Consider the following 19,318-nt stretch of genomic DNA (forward strand, 5'->3'; position numbering starts at 1 on the left):
TCTTTCTGATTATTAAGGGCACAATCCAGTTGGAAATTTTTCTGTGCAGTCTTCAGTGATGTTGACAAGACCAGTACAAGTGTTTTACGATTTTTAAACCACTCATGGCAGTGTATCTTGCATGGAATTTCCATTTCATTTGTGCCCCCCCTGCTTTAAAAAACCCATCTGAGAAATATACAAATCTGCAAGTATATAAACAACATAAATGTCTATCCATCAAATTCTAAAAAGGACAGATAAAAGAAACTGCTATATCACTGCTATAAAATCTGCTAGACACATGGTAAGATCTCTTGTTGTACATTAGTCTATGAACTTAATCCCAGTAATTAATAAATGGATGCCATTCTATGAATACTTGTATGTAATTCGTTTTTACTCCCAGATTACTATTTTGTGCCCTGTTTTATAAAGAATTCATTCTTTTAAGGCTTTATTTTTAAAAGTGTAGTGGCATAAATCCACTCTTACATTCTGTCAAAATGTGCAATAAGCAGGAGAAAGTGCTTAACAACAAAAGGTTCCAATAGATCAGATAATCCAAGCCACATGTTAAAAGTAATGCTAATCAGGCTGATCTAGGGAAAAGTTCCATTCTAACCTCAAATACAGCAGCACTGACTACAAGGGAACCATCCCCAATTTTTTCCAAGCATGAATTTTGAGAGGCAAAACTACATGCAGTTCAATATCCAGAGCCTAGCTATAGTGGTTTTGATATCACAGGATAACCATAACCCTCCATGACACCAAGGAACCTGCTTCTTAATAAGAGGGTATAGTTCCAAGATGTGTGAAACTTCATTGTAGTATGTCTTCCTGCCATCTCCAAACAGCAAGAAGAGAACCAGGTGACCAGTTTTACCTGCTGTTGTTTGAGGTGTGTATACGGTTGTCAATCCCCAGGTGGGGGTAGGGGATCCTCCACTTTGGAAGCCCTCCCCCTGCTTCAGGGTCATCAGAAAGCAGGGGTGGGGGAGGGAGATGTCTGCTGGACACTCCATTATTCCCTATGGAGACCAATTCCCATAGGGTATAATGGTGAATTGATCCATGGCTAACTGGGGCTCTGTAGGGCTGTTTTTGAGGTAGAGGCACTAAATTTCCAGCATAGCATCCAGTGCCTCTCTTCAAAAGATCCTCCAACTTTCAAAAGGATTGGACCAGGTGGTCCAATTCTATCAGCCCCAAAAGAAGGTGCCCCCATCCTTCATTACTTCCAATGGAGGGAAGGCATTTAAAAGGTGTATGGTCCCTTTAAATGTGATGGCCAGAACTCCCTTTGGAGTTCAATTATGTTTGTCACAACCTTGATCCTGGCTCCACCCCCAAAGTCTCCAGATATTTCTTGAATTGGACCTGGCAACCCTAAAAAGGAGTGTGGTCCCTTTAAATGTGAGGGCCATAACTCCCTTCAGGGTTCAATTGTGCTTGCCACACCCTTCCTCCTGGCTCCACCCCCAAAGTTTCCTGGCTCTACCCCCAAAGTCCCCAGATGTTTCTTGAGTCAGACTTTGCAAACCTAGGTGTGTAGTGTATTAATACCTGTGGTGATTATAAACTGATCCTATTCCAATGGCAGTTGCACAAGGAAAATCCATTGGGTTATGTAAAGACAGTGCATATTTCAAGTCTTAATGATGGTTACACAAGAAAGGTGTATTGGAGTAATTGAAATGTGGTACATCCATCTGATTATCCAATGTCCTTCTCAGCATGCAGTCTTGTATTACCCAATGCACCTTCCTTTTGTGTGCTGCTTTTGCAAACTGCCATTAAGATGGGTTAAGTTAGGATCAGTTCATAATCACCACAGGTCATATAACTTTACTATGCACTGTCAATGTACAATGACAACATTTATATACCTTTCTTGTGTATTTTTCATGTGCAACTGCTGCTAGGTTAGGAATACTTAAAATTAGGATTCATTTGTAAAAGTTAAATCTAACAAATTAATTGTTCTAATTTATGGAATGGTATGAATTGATAACATTTTTGTTGTTTCTTTAAATTCCCAAATAATTCTTATGAGAAAGGTAAGAATACATTATCTTACATAGGCCTTTCCCATCCATTGGCTAAACCAAGTGTTAGAATTACGGTAATATCAGTCAATCAATTTATTTGGCCAATGACCAAATCAAAAGCAAGAACTATTAATGCATGTATGGTTTGATGTGGACATAATAGAAATTCTCCTATAATTGGAAGAAATCTTACTTTTATTGTTTATATGATACTGGAATGTCATTTAATTAATTAAGTATAAAATTTATGTAGGTGTGCATTAAAGAGCCAGTTTGGTGTAGTGGTTAAGTGTGCGGACTCTTATCTGGGAGAACCGGGTTTGAGTCTCCACTCCTCTACATGCACCTGCTGGAATGGTCTTGGGTCAGCCATAGCTCTCGCAGGAGTTGTCCTTGAAAGGGCAGCTGCTGTGAGAGCCCTCTCCAGCCCCACCCACCTCACAGGGTGTCTGTTGTGGGAGAGGAAGGTAAAGGAGATTGTGAGCCGCTCTGAGACTCTTCGGAGTGGAGGGCAGGATATAAATCCAATATCATCTTCTTCTTAAATATACACCCTGTCCTTTTTTCAAGATCGTTTACAACATAACAATTAAAAATTTGAATAAGCAATTTGAAAAAGTATTGGATTGATTATAATTGTTTTTATTAGTAGTAACACATGTTGAAACCTTCTAAAAGTTAACAACCAAATATGCTTATTTCTAAAGCTACTTCTACAAGGGGGCTAGAAAAGTTACTTCCACTGTAAAAACAAGAATGAGAGGATGGAGGTGGGTAGGGCAGTGCTACACACCCCAGTCTCATGTCATGCACTACTGCTTCTGCCCCATCCCTCTGCTTCTGTGTCATATCAGTGTAGAAACGTTAATGATCCTGCCAGGCCACTTGTGGTCCTGTAACCCTTCTCCCCCTTTCACAGCTGAGCCACTGTTTAAGGGACACCACATCACAGCTGTAAAAAAATTTTTAAAGCCAGTTAAAGGGCTCTGGGGAGGAGAGAGGAAAGTGGGGCTTAGCTCTGCCCATCTGCCCAGACTGGCTGCAGGAAGAGCATCCATGTTGATGTTTCATCAACAGCTCCCCCCCCCCCCCCCGCTCCTTTGAGCTGGAACAAAGGATGTTTTTCTTTGCCTCAACTCAGAGAAGGAAGCCCCAGGAGAGCCCCAGGAGTCTTGCTCAGAAAGCGTATAATGTTGTGTGGAAGCTCAAAAAATACAGGGAAATGCTTTGTTCCATGTAGGGGAAAATCCCCATGGGGAAGCAGCCTAAGTTGCCAGTAACTGGAGCGTTACTTGAATGGGCCAATAGGGACATATGCCCCATGTGCAACTCAGATATAAATGCATTATGGATTCAAAATGTACAATTGTTAAAATATTAAATTATGTAACATTTTCATTTCTGTTTGGCATTGTTAGACATGTTTCCATGGCAGTGAGTTAAAACCGGGTAACGTCCTCATAAAGGGCTTAGGGATGGCAGCAGTACAGACTTAAGAGTTACTCCTGCAGCTTTTCCTGGCGTTGTGTCTGCACTGCAGCCTGTCATGGCAAAGCACATTCAACCAAGTACCGTATCATTGGTAGGGATGAGGGGAAAATGGTGGCAAGTGATTGAACAGCAGCTGTCACCAAAATTTTTGCATCACGGCTTTTCAGATGACTCACAGTATGTGTACAAACAGCAGGGACAGTCTGAATAGTGAAAATGACTGCTATATTACTAGTGGACACTGACAGTGCATAATTGGTGATATGGTAATTAGTGAATGTTGTTTTCCTGTTGAAAGAAGTTGAGGAAAGGGCCAAAAGAGAACCCCACTGTAACTAACTTGTGGAGGGGATGTGGCTCATTGGTAGAACATCTGCTTCGCATGCAGATCTCAGGTTCAGTTCCTGGAATCTTCATTTACAAGGGTCTGGCCGTAGGTGAGGGAAAAGACCCTGAAAAGGCACTGCCAGTTAGAGATGACCATACTGACTTTGAAAGACCAATGGTCTGTCTCTGTGTAAAGTACCTTTATCTGTTTTGTCCAGCTCTGTGTGGGTTTGGAGGACTCCAATTTTCAAACACTGAGAACAAGTAGATGACAGAATGATATGTAATATAACATCTTTGTGATCTGCAGAAACCTTTGAGATTTAATGCTGAAGATTAATAGTGTAGTATATCTGAACTGCTGGTATTGGACTCTGATTTGGTTTAAAGTAGAAATGCAACACCTGCATTATAAATCGTTATTTCATGGTATGTGTGAAGGCATGTATTTGCAGGTGTATAAGAAGGTGTGTGTCTGACCTTTTCTACATGAGTTATTAACCGATGGTTCAGTGCTGTGAGGAAAGTTCCCTCCCCCCCCCCACTTCCACACAGCATTGTAGTGAATTCATTCTCCTCCTGGGTCTCCCCCAGCTTTTCTTCATCATTTCCAAAACCTGTTTCACTGTGATGTTTTGGGAGAGATCACAGCAAAGTTTAGATGGCTTCTGTGTGAGCTGGAACATTTTTCCAGTCCCACCCCCACTGTAGCCATTTTCCCTTCCCCAGGCAGTCCCCCATGCTTCTGGGGGAGACTTTTAAAGATTTTAAATAGTAACGAACATATCCATATACCTGTAGCAGAATTAAGGCTGGATTGAGCCTCAATCCCCTGCTAAACCTATTACTGTAATTTCTGTAGTAAATTAGCTTCTATAGTTGAATAGTTGTTTCTGCCTCCCAGGTGGCCTTTAGATACCAATAATGTTATACATGACTTTTGCCTTATGACTTTTGCCTTTTGAAATGTTTATACACTACCAAATTCTAAATTGAAAGGGTATTTGAAACTAGCTTCCTTCACTCTCTGAGTCACCCTAGCTTTCCCTGATTTGCCTTGATCTTCCTGACCCCAAAGATAGAAAGGGCTAAGCTTTGTTGTATGCGTCAGGTATACGTCAGATGCTTAGCAACAGACTTGACTGACAGTTACATTACCTCCTATGGATGGAGAAAGGTACTTAATGGCTGGATTTGGTGTTATTCGGGGTTGTATGCCAACCACCCTGTGTTATGTGGCAACAAGGATATATTCTTTATAAAATAGTGCACTCTAATTAAGTATTTAATTAATTTTGTATGCTGCATACCAAATTCTTATATGTTTTAAAGGGGTTTGAAGTTAAAGAAATAAGAGGTGTTCTGAAACAACTGTCTCTCTCTCTCTTGATGCAATTGGGAAGCCACTTTCTCTCCCTCACCAATGAACACAGTGAGGATCGGAGTCCAGGAAAAGGTTCCCATCCCCACTATGTTCATAGTGATACATAATTATATTGGAAATACTGGGGAAACTAGGAGTCCAGGAAAAGGTTCCTGGACTCCTAGATTCCCCAGCAGTACCAATATAATTGTATATCACTAAAAAGCCCTCTAGTGGCATGTGGAGAGGATGGTGACCACTGAGTGGACCAGGGCAGATAAAAATGTGGGGAAACCTGCTATCCACAAGCCCCATTGCCAGTCTGCTGCAGTGGTGCAGGAATACTGGAGCTTCCACAGGAAAGCATCACCATGTGGGAGTCTTCTGTGAGAGACAGAACATATGAAGTTCTACTGACTGACTTTAGCCCTGCATGACGAACAGATTTATATTGAGAGGTGGGGCAAGAGGTAGGGAAAGGAACAATAGTGTGATGCCTGCTTACAAAGAAAAAAATAATTGAGTGTGGACAAGAAAGGAAACTAATTTTGGATGATAGAAGCAGGTACTATTTTAATATCTGACCAAGTCCTATACTGAACAGTTGCACTTGCTTTGATCTGAGCAAGGCTAAGAAGGAGGAAATGTTTAAAGTTGGAATTTTGGTATTCTTGTTACAGCTTTGAAACTATCTTTTCAGTAATAAAATATGTAACCCAGATTAAAGCTCTATTTATGCTTTATCAAGCTGACCCTTCTGATTCTATTAGTGCAGCTAAGGAAATACGTTGTGAATGGCTAATTAAACCTTGGAATGTCCTTGCTAAATGAAGTAAATCAGTTTTATGCAGTCATTTGTACCTTTGGATTGTTCTTTTCTGTCCTTTAAAAAAAACAAATTGTATGAAGTTGTGCAGTGACCAGATCCTGCAAGCTGCTGAAGTGGCCAATGTGTAGACAGGAGACTCCTGGAGCCCTGTGTATACCACCTTAAGTACCTAATGGAATGAAGGCTGGATATAAATGTAACAGGCAGGGTTTTTTGTTTTTAGCAGGAACGCACAGGGATGCATTTCTGGCTGACTTGGCATAAGGGGGTGTGGCCTAATATGCAAATAAGTTCCTGCTGGGCTTTTTCTACAAAAAAAGCCCTGGTAACAGATAAACAGATAAATAAGAGTGGGGTGAGAAATATGCCAAATCATGTTCTATCCCTTCTCAGCCCCCTCCTGTCCCTCCTCCAGTCTTGCCATATTCTCCCTTCTGCATGCATTGACACACAAAGGAAAATTCTTGAGCATATACAGCCCTCTCTCACTTGCAGCCATGTTATCCAGGCCAACTCTTAAGGGGTTAGCAGTACAATCCTAAGAACACTTTACTGGGAGTGAGCTTCACTGAATTTTAGGATTTTAAGCAGATCTGTTTAGCATTGGGTTGAATAGGGTTCTGAGTAAATCTGTTCAGCATTGCTCCCAAAAACAGCATTCTCAGCCTACTGCTGGTCAAGCTATCTTGCTCCATGGGATTTGACAGAAGAAATTTGACACATTTACTGCATGTGGCATGGAAAATCAGTTTACAGTATGGCAGTCAGTAAGTCTCAGTTGTAAGCCACATTCCATAGGATCTTGTGAACCTTCTTCCTAAACAAACAAAGAAACCCTTGAAAATACTTCATTGATTCCTGTGTCAGAAATCCATATTTTCAGAGTTTTGTAATTCAGTGCACATTGTAGAGTTGACAGATCTGATCCCCAAGGCAAGCGCACAGATGAAGTTACGTCAGCTAAAAAGGTATTATTGTAAAGTCAGGTTTATTACTAGATATACATTTGTACATATTAGTAACTGTCACACATAGGGAGGGAACACAATTATAGACAATTGGTACTTTATATACACCTACATGATGCTACATATAATATAAACTGCTACTTTGTCTTCTGATAAGGGTGATGTGGTCATGCTGTGAGCTGCAGAATTAATTTTAAAATTCAGTCCAAGGGGCAAATCAGGCACACTTTTTCATATGGGAAAATGCCCTGTAACTACAGTCCAATAAGGACTCTAATTTGACTAGGTCCTTAGTCTCTGTAGTATAGGTTTGGGGCTATGTAATTTATGTTTAAAAGTCTACAAAAATGGCTTTGGAAAGATCCTACCAAGTTATCAACAACCTAACAGCCTTATACAAAAACTGTTTATGCAAGTTGGCTATATGCAGGTGTAGGAATTAAAGTCATCATCTTATATTCTAATAGCCAAGTTGCTTAAATCTTTGGATGCTTAAATCCAGTGACTGGAGCTGTGAATGTGCAAGACAGATCTTTCTACAAACTCTAACAAAAATACACTGGAGTGGGTGGGATTAAAAAATGAAAATGATAAAAGAAGTACCTGTAGTTTTAAAAACCAGACTCCTTAGTGGCTGTTGCTAGGCAACCATGGTATTCATGGAACCACCGAGTTGGAAGGGGCCATAAAGGCCATCCTATCCAACCCCCTACTCAATGCAGGATCAACCTAGACTAGAGCATCCCTGAGAAATGTTTGTCCAGCTGCTGTTTAAAGACTGCCAGTGAGGGGGTGCTCACCATCTCCCTAGGTAACTGATTCCACTGTTGAACAACTCTTACTGTAAAAATGTTTTTCCTATCCTAATATCCAGCTGGTACTTTCCCATCCTTAATTTCAACCCAACCCATTAGATTCATATTCTTTGCTGCCACCGGGAACAGCTCCCTGCCCTCCTCTAAGTAACAGCCCTTCAAATACTTAGAGAGTGAACATATACCCCCTCAACTTCCTCTTTTTCCAGACTGAACATTTCCAAGTTGCTCCAGGTTGGGTTCTGTCAGTAAAAGGAAGAGGGGCAATATGGTTGCCAGGTCCCCTCTGGTCACTAGCAGGAGATGGTGGGATAGGGTTGCCAGGTGGGAAAATTCCTAGAAATCTGAAAATGGAGCCTGGGGAAGACAGGGACCTCAGTGTGGTACAGTGCCATAGAGTCCACCCACCAAAGTATCGATTTTCTCCAGGGGAACTGATCTGTAGTTTGCAGATGAGATATAATTCCAGGAGATCCCCAGGTCCCACCTGGAGACTGGCAACCTAGAGGGCAGGACCCTTTTCAGGCCTACTTTGGCTTTTTTAGGGAGGGGTACTTTGGGCCAGGCCTGACAAGGGTTGCCAGCTCCAGGTTGGGAAATTTCTAGAGATTTTGTGGTGGAGTCTGAGGAGGGCAGAGTTTGAAGAGAGGAAAGGGCTCAGCTGGATATAATAGCACAGAGTCTACCCTCCAAAGCAGCCATTTTCTTCAGGGGGAACAGGTCTCTGTTGTCTGGAATTCAGTTGTGATTCTGGTAGATCTCCAGCTCCCACCTAGAAATTGGCAACCCAAGGGCTGGCAGCACCCTCTAGTAGAGTTGCCAATCCCCAGATGGGGGCAAGGGATCCCCAGTTTGGAGGCCCTCCCCCTGCTTCAGGGTCATCAGAAAGGTGGGGGCAGGGAAATGCCTGCTGGACACTCCATTATTCCCTATGGAGACTGATTCCCATAAGGCATAATGGAGAATTGATCCTCAGGTATCTGGGTCTCTGGGGGAGCTGTTTTTTTAGAGGCATCTGATGCCCCTTCTCAAAACACCCTCCAAGTTTCAACAAGATTGCACCAGGGGGTCCAACTCTATGAGTCTCAAAAGAAGGTGCCCCTATTCTTCATTATTTCTAATGGAGGGAAGGCATTTAAAAGGTGTGCAGTCTCTTTAAATGTGATAGCCAGGACTCCCTTTGGAGTTATGCTTGTCACAACCTTGCTCCTGGCTCCACCCCAATATCTCCTGGCTCCACCCCCAAAGTCCCAGATATTTCTTGAATTGGACTTGGCAACCCTACCCTCTAGGTGACTTGATACCATCTGACTTGCACAACCCAACTAGGCCTGACTGCTTGCTACTGTTCAACAGCAGCCACCCTATGAAAGCCGATATGATGCAGCAGCAAATGCTTCAGAATAGGGTCTGCAAGATCCAGGTTCAGACCATCTTTCGGTGGAAGCTGACTGGGTGATTTTGGACCAGTCACATACTTTCAGCCTAACCTACCTCACAGACTTTTGCAGATAAAAAGGAGGAGAGAATAATGTTAGCTGCTTTGGTTCCCACTGTGGAGAAAGATGGTAGCTTTCCTAGGTAGACCCTCCGGGGGAGAGGGGGAGCAGGAATATAAAAAGCTTCCAGTTTCCTCTACAACAAATGTAATTTTGATTACAAAATTTTCCTTGCTTATAATTACAAGTGGTTATAATTATGATCAGCTATAATTGCTTATAATTACAACCAATTACAACTGATCTACAAATGACAGAAGCAAGTTCCCCTGGAGAAAATGGCCGCTTTGGAGGATGAAGTCTATGGCATTATACCTTGCTGAAGTTACTTCCCTCCGCAAGCCTCACCATCCCAAAGCTCCACCCCCAAATCTCCAGGAATTTCCCTACCTGGAGCTGGCAACCCTAGGGAATTGATCTCTGTAGCAGGGAGATCTATTGTGATTCCTAGCAGAGGCGTCACTAGGGTGGGTTGCACCCTGGGATGTAACTGATTCAAGTCACCCCCCCCCCCCATTGGGCATCACCCCTTTTGGAGGGCTACGTCACCCCCTCCGCACACAACCCCGCCCACTTCACATGGCCCCTCCCTCATCCACCCTCTGGTCACATGACCAGCCCCCGTAATCCAAGATACCAGTTTTGCAGCATTTAAGTTTCCCCCACTCACCCACACAATTTTCGCTGAGCCGGCGGCAGCGTGGCCCCCGTTTCAGAATCCCGGCCAGCCCACACACAGCAGCAGCATTCTAGTCCCAGGGCCAGCCCCTTCCTGTTGGGGGGGGTCATGGGTCAGTGCCTGGGGCCAATGAGAATGCTCTGGGGGAGGGCCGCTGATTCCTAGAGAGCTGCTGCCATCATTGCTGCTGTGCAAAGGAAGGAAACAGGCAGGAGGCCGGAAAGCTAAAGATGGTGTGTAAACGGGGGGAAAGTAGGTGAGTGAAGACAGAGGCTGCCAAGGGGAGAATCAAAAAAAGGTTATATAGGCATGGGGTGGTGGGGGGGGGGACGAAAAGGGGAAATCTGCAGGTACTTCCCAAGACAGGTGTTATGTGTTGGAACTGGAGTTTGGCCTTAGGGCCAGCAGAGACTTGGCTGAGCTTGAGACCCTAAATTAAAACAATAGCCACCTGGATTCAGGAAGGAGGCCCATCAGGGATTGTTAGGCCAGCTATTAACCTATAGTTGTGTGTAATGGGATGATGGTAATGGGTTTTTGGGTGGGGAGGTTTGCATGCATATGAACAGGGCTGTTGGTCCTGCCGGACAGTTCTGTTCCTATCTCTCTATGCTGAATCACTGAATAAAGAGCTGAACTCACTATCTCTTGGGCATCCTCGTGCTTTGAACCCAGTACATTATACAGGCAAAGGAAAAAAGCAAGAGCAGGGGACTGATGAAATGAGACCTTCCGCCATGAGTTCTCATGGAGTTCTTACCTGTGCTCTTTACAATTTAGGAGAGCAGTGTCAGGAAGGCACAGCTGAAAATCTGAATTCTAGCAGCCAAGGATTTTCTGATTATGTCAAGTACATGTAATGAAGCATATGCAAATAGTGGATGAGTCATGGAATGACTGAGCTGAATCTCATGTGTGATGGCTACAACATAATGACATGTAAACATCACAGAAAACACATTAATGGTGAAATGTAGCATATTTTCTCATCTTTCTTTTATCCTTGCATCAACTCTGGAAGTGACATCATTCTTGCTGCGTGGGCAGGGTGAGGAATGCAAGAGCAAGAAGCATGCTATAGTGTTAATAGCAGATATATATTTATAACTATTTACAAACCTTTACATAGAGATTTCATTGCTGTTCCAATTCCTGCTCAGCCACCACCAACTGTCTACCACAAACAGCTTCTACCAGCTCCTGTTCTTCTGTAGAATATTGCAAACCATGGCAAAACTGTAATTTGTTAAGCCTAGGGTACCACATTCTCTGCATTATAATACATTATTATTATTATATTAATGAGACAGAATGTATCTGTAAAACTGTGATTGAAACTAATAAGCTAATATTCATGCAAGGAGTATCTTTATAGACACAGGAGAAAGGTGTGTGTGCAACTGGCACTTTGTTTTATTTCTTGCTACAATCTACCCGTAAATAAGAGTAGTTCATAAATTGTTTCTCCAATTAATAAGGAAAATCTGGGCAAATTTAAGCAATCATTTCAGTAGAAAGATGGTAAACATATGATTTAACTCTCCCATTGAAATTGATGGAGCCGCAAAGTATTTAGCTTGTCTAGGCTTTTAATTGTCAGGATTATTCTTTTGGGATTGGAATTCCAAATAGCTATGTTGATTCATTACCCAAAACAATCTTTATTAGGACCAACCAACATATCACAAAATAGTAACCAAACTTTCAAGTCCAAGTAACCAAAGTTTCAAGTCTAGGGAGGATTAGCAGAAGTGGTGGCGACATAAGAAAGACTTTATTCAGTGTGATGGTGAACTCTAGTCTGCAGATTATAAATTTTAGGTTGGAATACAGGATGCGTTATGCAGGTTTAATTAGCTTATTAGACTGTGCTAGGTTTAACAAAGATCTCTGGTTATACCAAAGCCTACCGGGGCAAAGATGCAGCAGCTGTTATTTCTTTGAATATATAAAAGCCAGCAATAACTTGGATCTGTCTCCAGCACAAATCAGAACATAAGGCTCCCTTGTACAGCAGACTCCAAAAATACAGAGACATAACATAGCAGGGACATTTCATAAAGAGGCAACAGAAGCCCAGCTGGATAATATTACCTGTGGTTGGACTGGAAGGCATATTTTCTTCTATATATTGTTCCATTGTTGTCTTGTATATGCCCTCCGTTACAGGGCCCTCCTTTTGAACCCTTTAATACACTGTTCTCCAAAACAGACATAAATTGCAGCCTATACAAGAAAATAAACCCTATGCAATTTCATCCTGGACCTTTATTAATTATTTTGGTTCATTTACATCCATCCCTCCCTGAGTGCTCAAGACCATCCTCATGATCCTGGGCCTAGTGAGGCCTGCTGGCCCCAGGGAAGCCTGTCTCAGAGTTATACTGAAAAGCCTACATTTCCCAGGATCCCTTCTGTCCCTCTGATCGGGTGGCAAGGTTTTGGAGGGAAAATGGCCCAGAGAGGGGTGGGGCCTGGGAGGAGAAAATAAAAAGGCCATGCTCTGGCAGGGTGTGTTCTTTTCTAAGGAGGCAGAGCTGAGGAAGGGGTACTGCAGGGAGGATACCCTCACCCTTAAAGGAAGGGTGAGTAGGCCCAGGTCTGACTGAGACAGTCTAGGGGCAGTAAGTTCAGATGTGTTGGGGCATTTGTTTATTTTCCCTTCACCCCTTTTACTGTTTAATGCACCTTGTTTGTTATATTGCACTGACTGATCTTTTAAATAACCCTTTTTTTTCTATTGTTTACTCTGTCTGGTCCTCACGCCTGTTATTTGGCCTAAGCTAAAGGAAGCCTGAAGGGCTTGGGAGGAAACGCTGGGCCTTCTGAAGGGGAACCCTTAACCCAGAGTGGTGGCAGCAATTGGTAATACCCCCCTGAGTTGTGACCACCATGATCAAGCTATTGTCTAGAATCATTGGTTTTCAGACTTCATTTGCAGAGGGAACCCTGAGATTTCTTCAAAATGTATCAGTGATACTTCTATCAGTAATGACAGACAAGCATCTCTGAAAATATAAAAGCCCAGTGGCACTTCGAAGAATAACATTTATTTTAGTATGAGCTTTCAAGCATCACAGCTAATTTCTTTAGATATGTGAAGGCAAAAGATCATATTGGGAATTCTTCCTGTAGCAAATATTATAGCAAAGGGGTTGAGGCAGAGAGAAATAGTATGGGTTCTGTCATGTATCTTTCAAGCATAAATTCCAGATATCTGATAAAGGCAATTTGCACAAGCTCATTCTGTTGAAATCTTTGTGGTGTTTAAGGTGCTACTGGACCCAAATCTTGCTCATCTACTGCAGACCAACACAGCTACCCATCAGTAAACATAAAGGATGATGAGAGTGGTAAGATGTTCAGACAGATAAGCAAAGTGATGAAGTATGATACATAATTTATATGAAGATCAACTGGTACAAGGTTATTGTCTGATAAAACATGTTAAGAACAGCCAATTAAAATTTCTACAAAAATGGGTCCAGTAGAACTATTAGAGATTGTAGTGTGTAAGGAAATGGAAATCTTTGTTTAAGCCATGATGACATGTAGTTTTTAATTTCTTGATGAGTTCTAATTCAGCGTTATCACAAGTTGGCATCTACAAGTGTTGAGGGGGTTGGTTCCTTGGTTTGTGTTTCTGTTGGGTGATTCATGGTTGTTGGTGAGAAACTGTTGTAAGTTGGAGGGCTGCCTGTGAGCAAGGAAAGACCTGCCATCCAAAGGTTTTGAAAGAGAAATATCCCTGGAGAGGCTGTAGGTCACTAATGATGTGTTGAAGCAGCTTAAGTAAGCTTTACATGTGTTCTGTTGTTACCTCCTTTATGCATGCCTTATAACAGACTGTTTCATGGTACCGGTCTGGTACTAGGTAGGTATGGTAATTTTTAAAATGCTTTTTATAATCTCTGTAGTGAGAGTCCCTGTGTGAGGCACTGTGATTGTAACACAGTGCGTGGCTGTAAACTACAGATTGTTTCATGTTTACTGTAGTGGTTAAGAGTGGCAGGCTCAAATCTGGAGAACTGGGTTTGATTCCCCACTCCTCTACATGCAGCTGCTGAGTGACCTTGGGTCAGTCACAGTTCTCTCAGAGCCCTCTCAGTCTCACCCTACCTCACAGAGTGTCTGTTGTGAGAAGAGGAAGGGAAATAAATTATAAGCCACTCTGAGACTCAGAGTGAAAGGTGGGATATAAATCCAACTTCTCTTCCTTCTCCTCCTCCTCCTCCATTTCCAGATGGTAGCTGGAAGCATACAGCTATGTTTGATGGTCAGTGGTTTTTTGATAGAAGATGGTGCTTGTGTGTCCATTGCATAGTTTCACAATGGTGTCAAAGAACTGTGTGGGTTGTCCATGATGAGGTTGATGCTGGGGTGAGAATTGTTGAAGTGTCAATGGAATCTCTTGAAAGCTTTCTTCCCAAGTGTCCAGATTATGAAAATATCAATGAATCAGTGAAATTATGAAAATATCAATGAATGGTACACGGCAGGATTTAATGGAAAAGAGCTGAGGAAACATTCCTCTAAGTCCATCATGAAAAATTTTGTATCTTGTGATACCATTATTACATTTCTTAATATTTTGAACATTGGTAGACTGATTTCTGTAACCAAACTGAGCCTATTCAATTATGCAATACAAAAAAGTGTAGGGGACTGCAGTCAATCTCTTCATTCCCCCTGGAGCCCAAGTGCATTTGTTTGTCCCTGCTTTAGCTGATGCAAGTAAAATGGAAAATGTGAAACCAAGTCAGAGCTTGTAAGCAGCAGCAACACAACTAAGAGTGCTGTGGTACTTAGAGATACTATTTATGACTAGTTGATAGCAGCCTAAGCGAAATAGTTTACACCAGGAAAAGGAAGGAGAGGGACCTTGCTGGATGAAGACCTGGGATGGCCACAGAAAATCAAAGCTCCTGCATTGGCAGATGTAGGGATTGTGAGACCATTTCCCCACATACTGCATAAACTATGTGCAACCTAGATCCAGATTGGGTAGCCATGTTTATCTGAAGCAATAGAAAAAGTTAAGAGTCCAGTGGCACATTTAAGATGAACTTTCAAAGTTTTATTCAAAGCTTTCGTGTGCATGCACACTTCTTCAGCTTATACCTTGAATAAAACTTTGTTGATCTTAAAGGTGCCACTGGACTCTAACTTTGTTCTGCGTGCAACCTAGAACATTCCCAAAAATCCTTTGCAATATTCTTGGATTTCTTGAAAGACAAGATGGTGGAAGTGTTTCTAGTTTGGACTATTATTTCCCCTAAATTATATATTCCCAGGATTCTTTCATTCTACATATGTGGCCAAATCCTTCTTTACTTATGATAAACTATTTGATTTTCACTATGATTTTAACTTCCTTGTCATTAAAGAATGCATTCTATTCAGACTGATGTTAACAAAAAGAGCAAGGAGAATTGCACTAAACTTATCACTGAGTATGTCATTTGTTTAACACCAATGCAACCTTAGTATACACAAAACAAAAGCAAGAGTTTGAATGCAATCATTTGTATTATTTGTACTAACAATCCTGGTGCCACTGTAGCAGCTTTGCAGGCGAAAGGAGTGGGAAGACTATAAAAACAACACATTTCATGTTTTAAGAGGCTGATAAGAGGGGAGGAAGAGATGTGTCACTGTCTCTGGTTGCTGTCAGTTTTTTCTTTCTGTGGCATTTCTACCCACTTTTGAGTGGGGGTAAAACCAGCTGGAGAACATGATACAGTGCTAATCCCTCTGGCATTCCTCTCCTTGCCTCTCCCTGGATGCATCATCCTAAGGATCACAGAAGTCTTAATGTTTCCTACAGTATAGCTGTTTATGCGAACATACCCATTCCTCAAGTTCTTTAAAAAGCCATAAATTGATATAGCAGATTAATAAAAGTAATCAGGGGTGTCAAACGTCCATCATGTGGGCTTGATCCAGCCCCCACATGACTCCAATCAGGCCTGCCAAGTTTTTCAAGTTTCAAGTTTATTTAAATTTATATCCCGTCCTTCCCACCGAAGTGGCTCAGGGCGGCTCACAACACATAAAAATCTAACATAATTTTTGAATTTAAAACATCTTACACAGTTAAAACAGTAAAATAATAAAACATATAACGGCGGTCTATCAAACTACACTCAGCTTCCAATACCAGTTAATTATAAGCCAGCCGGAAGAGGGCTGTTTTACAGGCCCTGCGGAACTGGCCAAGGTCCCAGCAACAGGCCATCATCTGCTTCCTTCTCCTTCACCTGCTTCCTTTGGTCACCATTTTTTATTTCTTCCCTGTGATGAGGCAGCTGAGCAAAGCAGCCTCTTGCTCTTTCCTTCTTCATAGGAGGCGTCTCAGCCAATGGAGGAACTTGGCTCTGTAGCTCTACTGTGTAATTGAGAGAAGTTGGGTGCCAGGCTCTCTCAATCACACAGCAGAGCTACTGAGCCAAGCCTCTCTTCCTTCTGTTTGCTGAGGCTCCTTCCCCTTCCTGTACCCTAGGGAGGGAGGGAGGGAAAGAGGGAGAGTTTCCTTTGCCCAGTTTGATAGCATGGGGGAGATACAAAGAAAGCACATTTAAGACCAGTAATGTTTTATTCAAGTTATGAGTTTTTTGCTTTGCTACAGAGAAAGAGAGTACGTGTATTTTATTGGCTTGTTATGCCAGGCGTCTCCTGGGTGCAACTGGGTTTGCCTTCCCCTTTATAATTGTATTAATGATTTCATGATCCAGCCTTTCTTAGCAGCAGGACTTTTTTTGAGCAGGAACGCAGTTCCAGCTAACTTGGCACCAGAGGGCGTGGCCTAATATGCACGTGAGTTCCTGTTGGGCTTTTTCTACACAAAACCCATGTGTGAAACAATGGTGACACCAGGGAGTGTGGCCTAATATGCAAATGAGTTCCTGCTGGGCTTTTTCTACCAAAAAAGCCCTGCACAGCAGGAAAGCATGTAAACTGCTTAGAAGAGGAATAACAACTGGCCAGTGAGATGGATTAGGCTGTTGTGTCCAGACCAAGTTTACCCATCACATATTCCTCTGATTTCTTTTGATTTATTGAGGATTTTGAACAAACTTCCTAGATAGTAGGCTGATACTGACCACTATACATGGCTGTCTCTCTGTTCTTGCACTACCTCATAGGAGTTGTAGTTATTTCTCTGGGGAAGACTATAGCTTTGTAAACAAACACATAGCCCTCAGTCTGTGTCATGGTGCCTTCACATGTTCTTGACCATCACATGAAGCAACTTATGTACAAAAGCTCACAATGCCCAGCCATTTCATATTTTCTTCTGGATCATAGGATCAAAACATTTACCATAAGATTTCTGTTATGAATGTCAGTAATTCAAAAGTAGGTTTGCAACTTAGAGATGCACACCTGAACAGCATACTCAAGACTGCTACAGTTCAGACATTTCCTCTCGTTTTTGATGCAATAATTCAGAGAAAGAGATGTTAGTTATCAGAGACTGTCAAACAAAATATTGCAAACATGCTAATATTTTAAGCATGTTTTATTTTAAGTTAAAAAATCTTTAATTGTGTTTATCTTGCCCTTATAAAGTTTATAGCTGTGCTATCTGGCATTACATTTTATGACACACATGGGCCGGCCTGGCGATCTCATCTATGTCAAATCTGACCCTCATAACAAATTAGTTCAACACCCTAGGTAAACATATTATAGGCATTTATTGTCATCAAACTGAAGTGTTATAGCACAGCTATCTTTAATGGGGCTGCATTTAATGTTAGTGTGTGTGTGTTTTGCTTAAACTCTTATTCAGAATATACCCCTACCCATAATGTTTGTTCTGTTTCTATAAATAAAAAAAAAGTTCCAGAAAAGCTATTTTGATGTTTTAGAACAGGGGTGGGGAACCTCCATCCTGAGGGCCATGTACGGCCGTTGAGGTCACTTGGTGTGGCCCTCAGGGATTGCTGGACCGAACCAAGCCATGTGGCAGCCTCCCTGGGGCCTGGCTGGCCAGCGAGGATCGTGGGGCCCAGCCGCACTGTGCAGCAGCCTCCCCAGGGCCAGGCAGGGATCACAGGGCCCAGATGTACTGTGCGGCAGCCTCCCTAGGGCCTGGGTGGTTAGCCAGAATTGCTGCAGGGCCTGGAAAAGTTATTGTCACAGTTCAGTTTGCACTTGATTATCTCAGATGGTGTGGCCCAATATGCTAATGAGTGTGTGACCTAATATGCTAATATTGGGGGGTGTGGCCTAATATGCTACTGAGTTCATACTGGGCTTTTTCTACAAAAAAGCCCTGGACCTATGCATTTGCCTAGGGCGGCGGGCCGTGTGTGTGTGTGTGTGTGTGTGTGTGCCAGATTAGGCTCTCTCCACATGACTTCAAATAGAAAAACAATTATTTGCATTAATTTTGCTGGCCTGAATCATTCTACCTCAGCAGAGCACTTTTAAAAGTTGATAATTTTTTATGACCCGCAAATGATGTTATAAATATCCATATGGCCCTTGGCAGAAAAAAGGTCCCCCACCCCTGTTTTAGAACTATGCTGTTTAATAAAGAGAGCAATGAAGTGGTGGATAGAAGTCATGGTTGTGAAATCACAAGTTTATTAGTCCTAACATAGACTATTTCTGATTAACATATTACATGTCCATATGTTAAGATTTTGGGTGAATTATTCCTTGGCCCTTGAAAGCTATGAATCTTACTGAAACTGGCCTGAGCCCCGTCAGGGGAGGGCGGGATATAAATCTGATAAATAAATAAATCACAGTTAGCACAAACATGTTTACGCTAGTTTCTTTTACCAGCATTTTTCTTGTTGACCTTTCACCAGGAATTGCCAGATTCTCTCTTTAAACACACGGTGCAGGGTGAGTTTTTCCATTATTGGACTTGGATGATATGAGCCAATAGCCATAGATATAGTGCTTCTGAACATAACTCGTTAAGCAAGATCCTTAAGAAGCATTCTGAAAAGCAGTTCAGTCACTGAGGAAGAGCTTTGGAATCTCTAGCTTCAGTCTAATTAAGGTGTCATGACTTAGAGGTAGAGTATCTGCTTAGCCTGTAGAAGGTCCCAAGTTCAATCTCTGGCACCTCCAGTTAAAAGGATCAGGCAGTAGTGGCAAAACTGAGTAGGTGTTCCTAACCTTGATGGACCAATGCACTGATTCAGTACAAGACAGCTTCATGTGTTCATGTGTAACTTTAATTGCTCACAATTAGTCCTGTGTAGCAACTATGAGGTCGCATCTGTCCAGTTCAGTAGTTCAAACAAATATTGTGATAAGGATGTTCATGCAGATGCATAGCTTTGCATAGC

General features: G+C 42.2%; 1 protein-coding gene across 1 annotated transcript in view; it reads left to right on the forward strand.

Annotated features, from left to right (window-relative positions):
• GRK7 (G protein-coupled receptor kinase 7) overlaps positions 1 to 19,318 on the forward strand; it is a 70,280-nt gene that overhangs the window by 2,274 nt on the left and 48,688 nt on the right. The window lies entirely within an intron of this gene.

The sequence above is a fragment of the Heteronotia binoei genome, chromosome 6, assembly GCF_032191835.1.
Source record: "Heteronotia binoei isolate CCM8104 ecotype False Entrance Well chromosome 6, APGP_CSIRO_Hbin_v1, whole genome shotgun sequence".
NCBI lineage: Eukaryota > Metazoa > Chordata > Lepidosauria > Squamata > Gekkonidae > Heteronotia > Heteronotia binoei.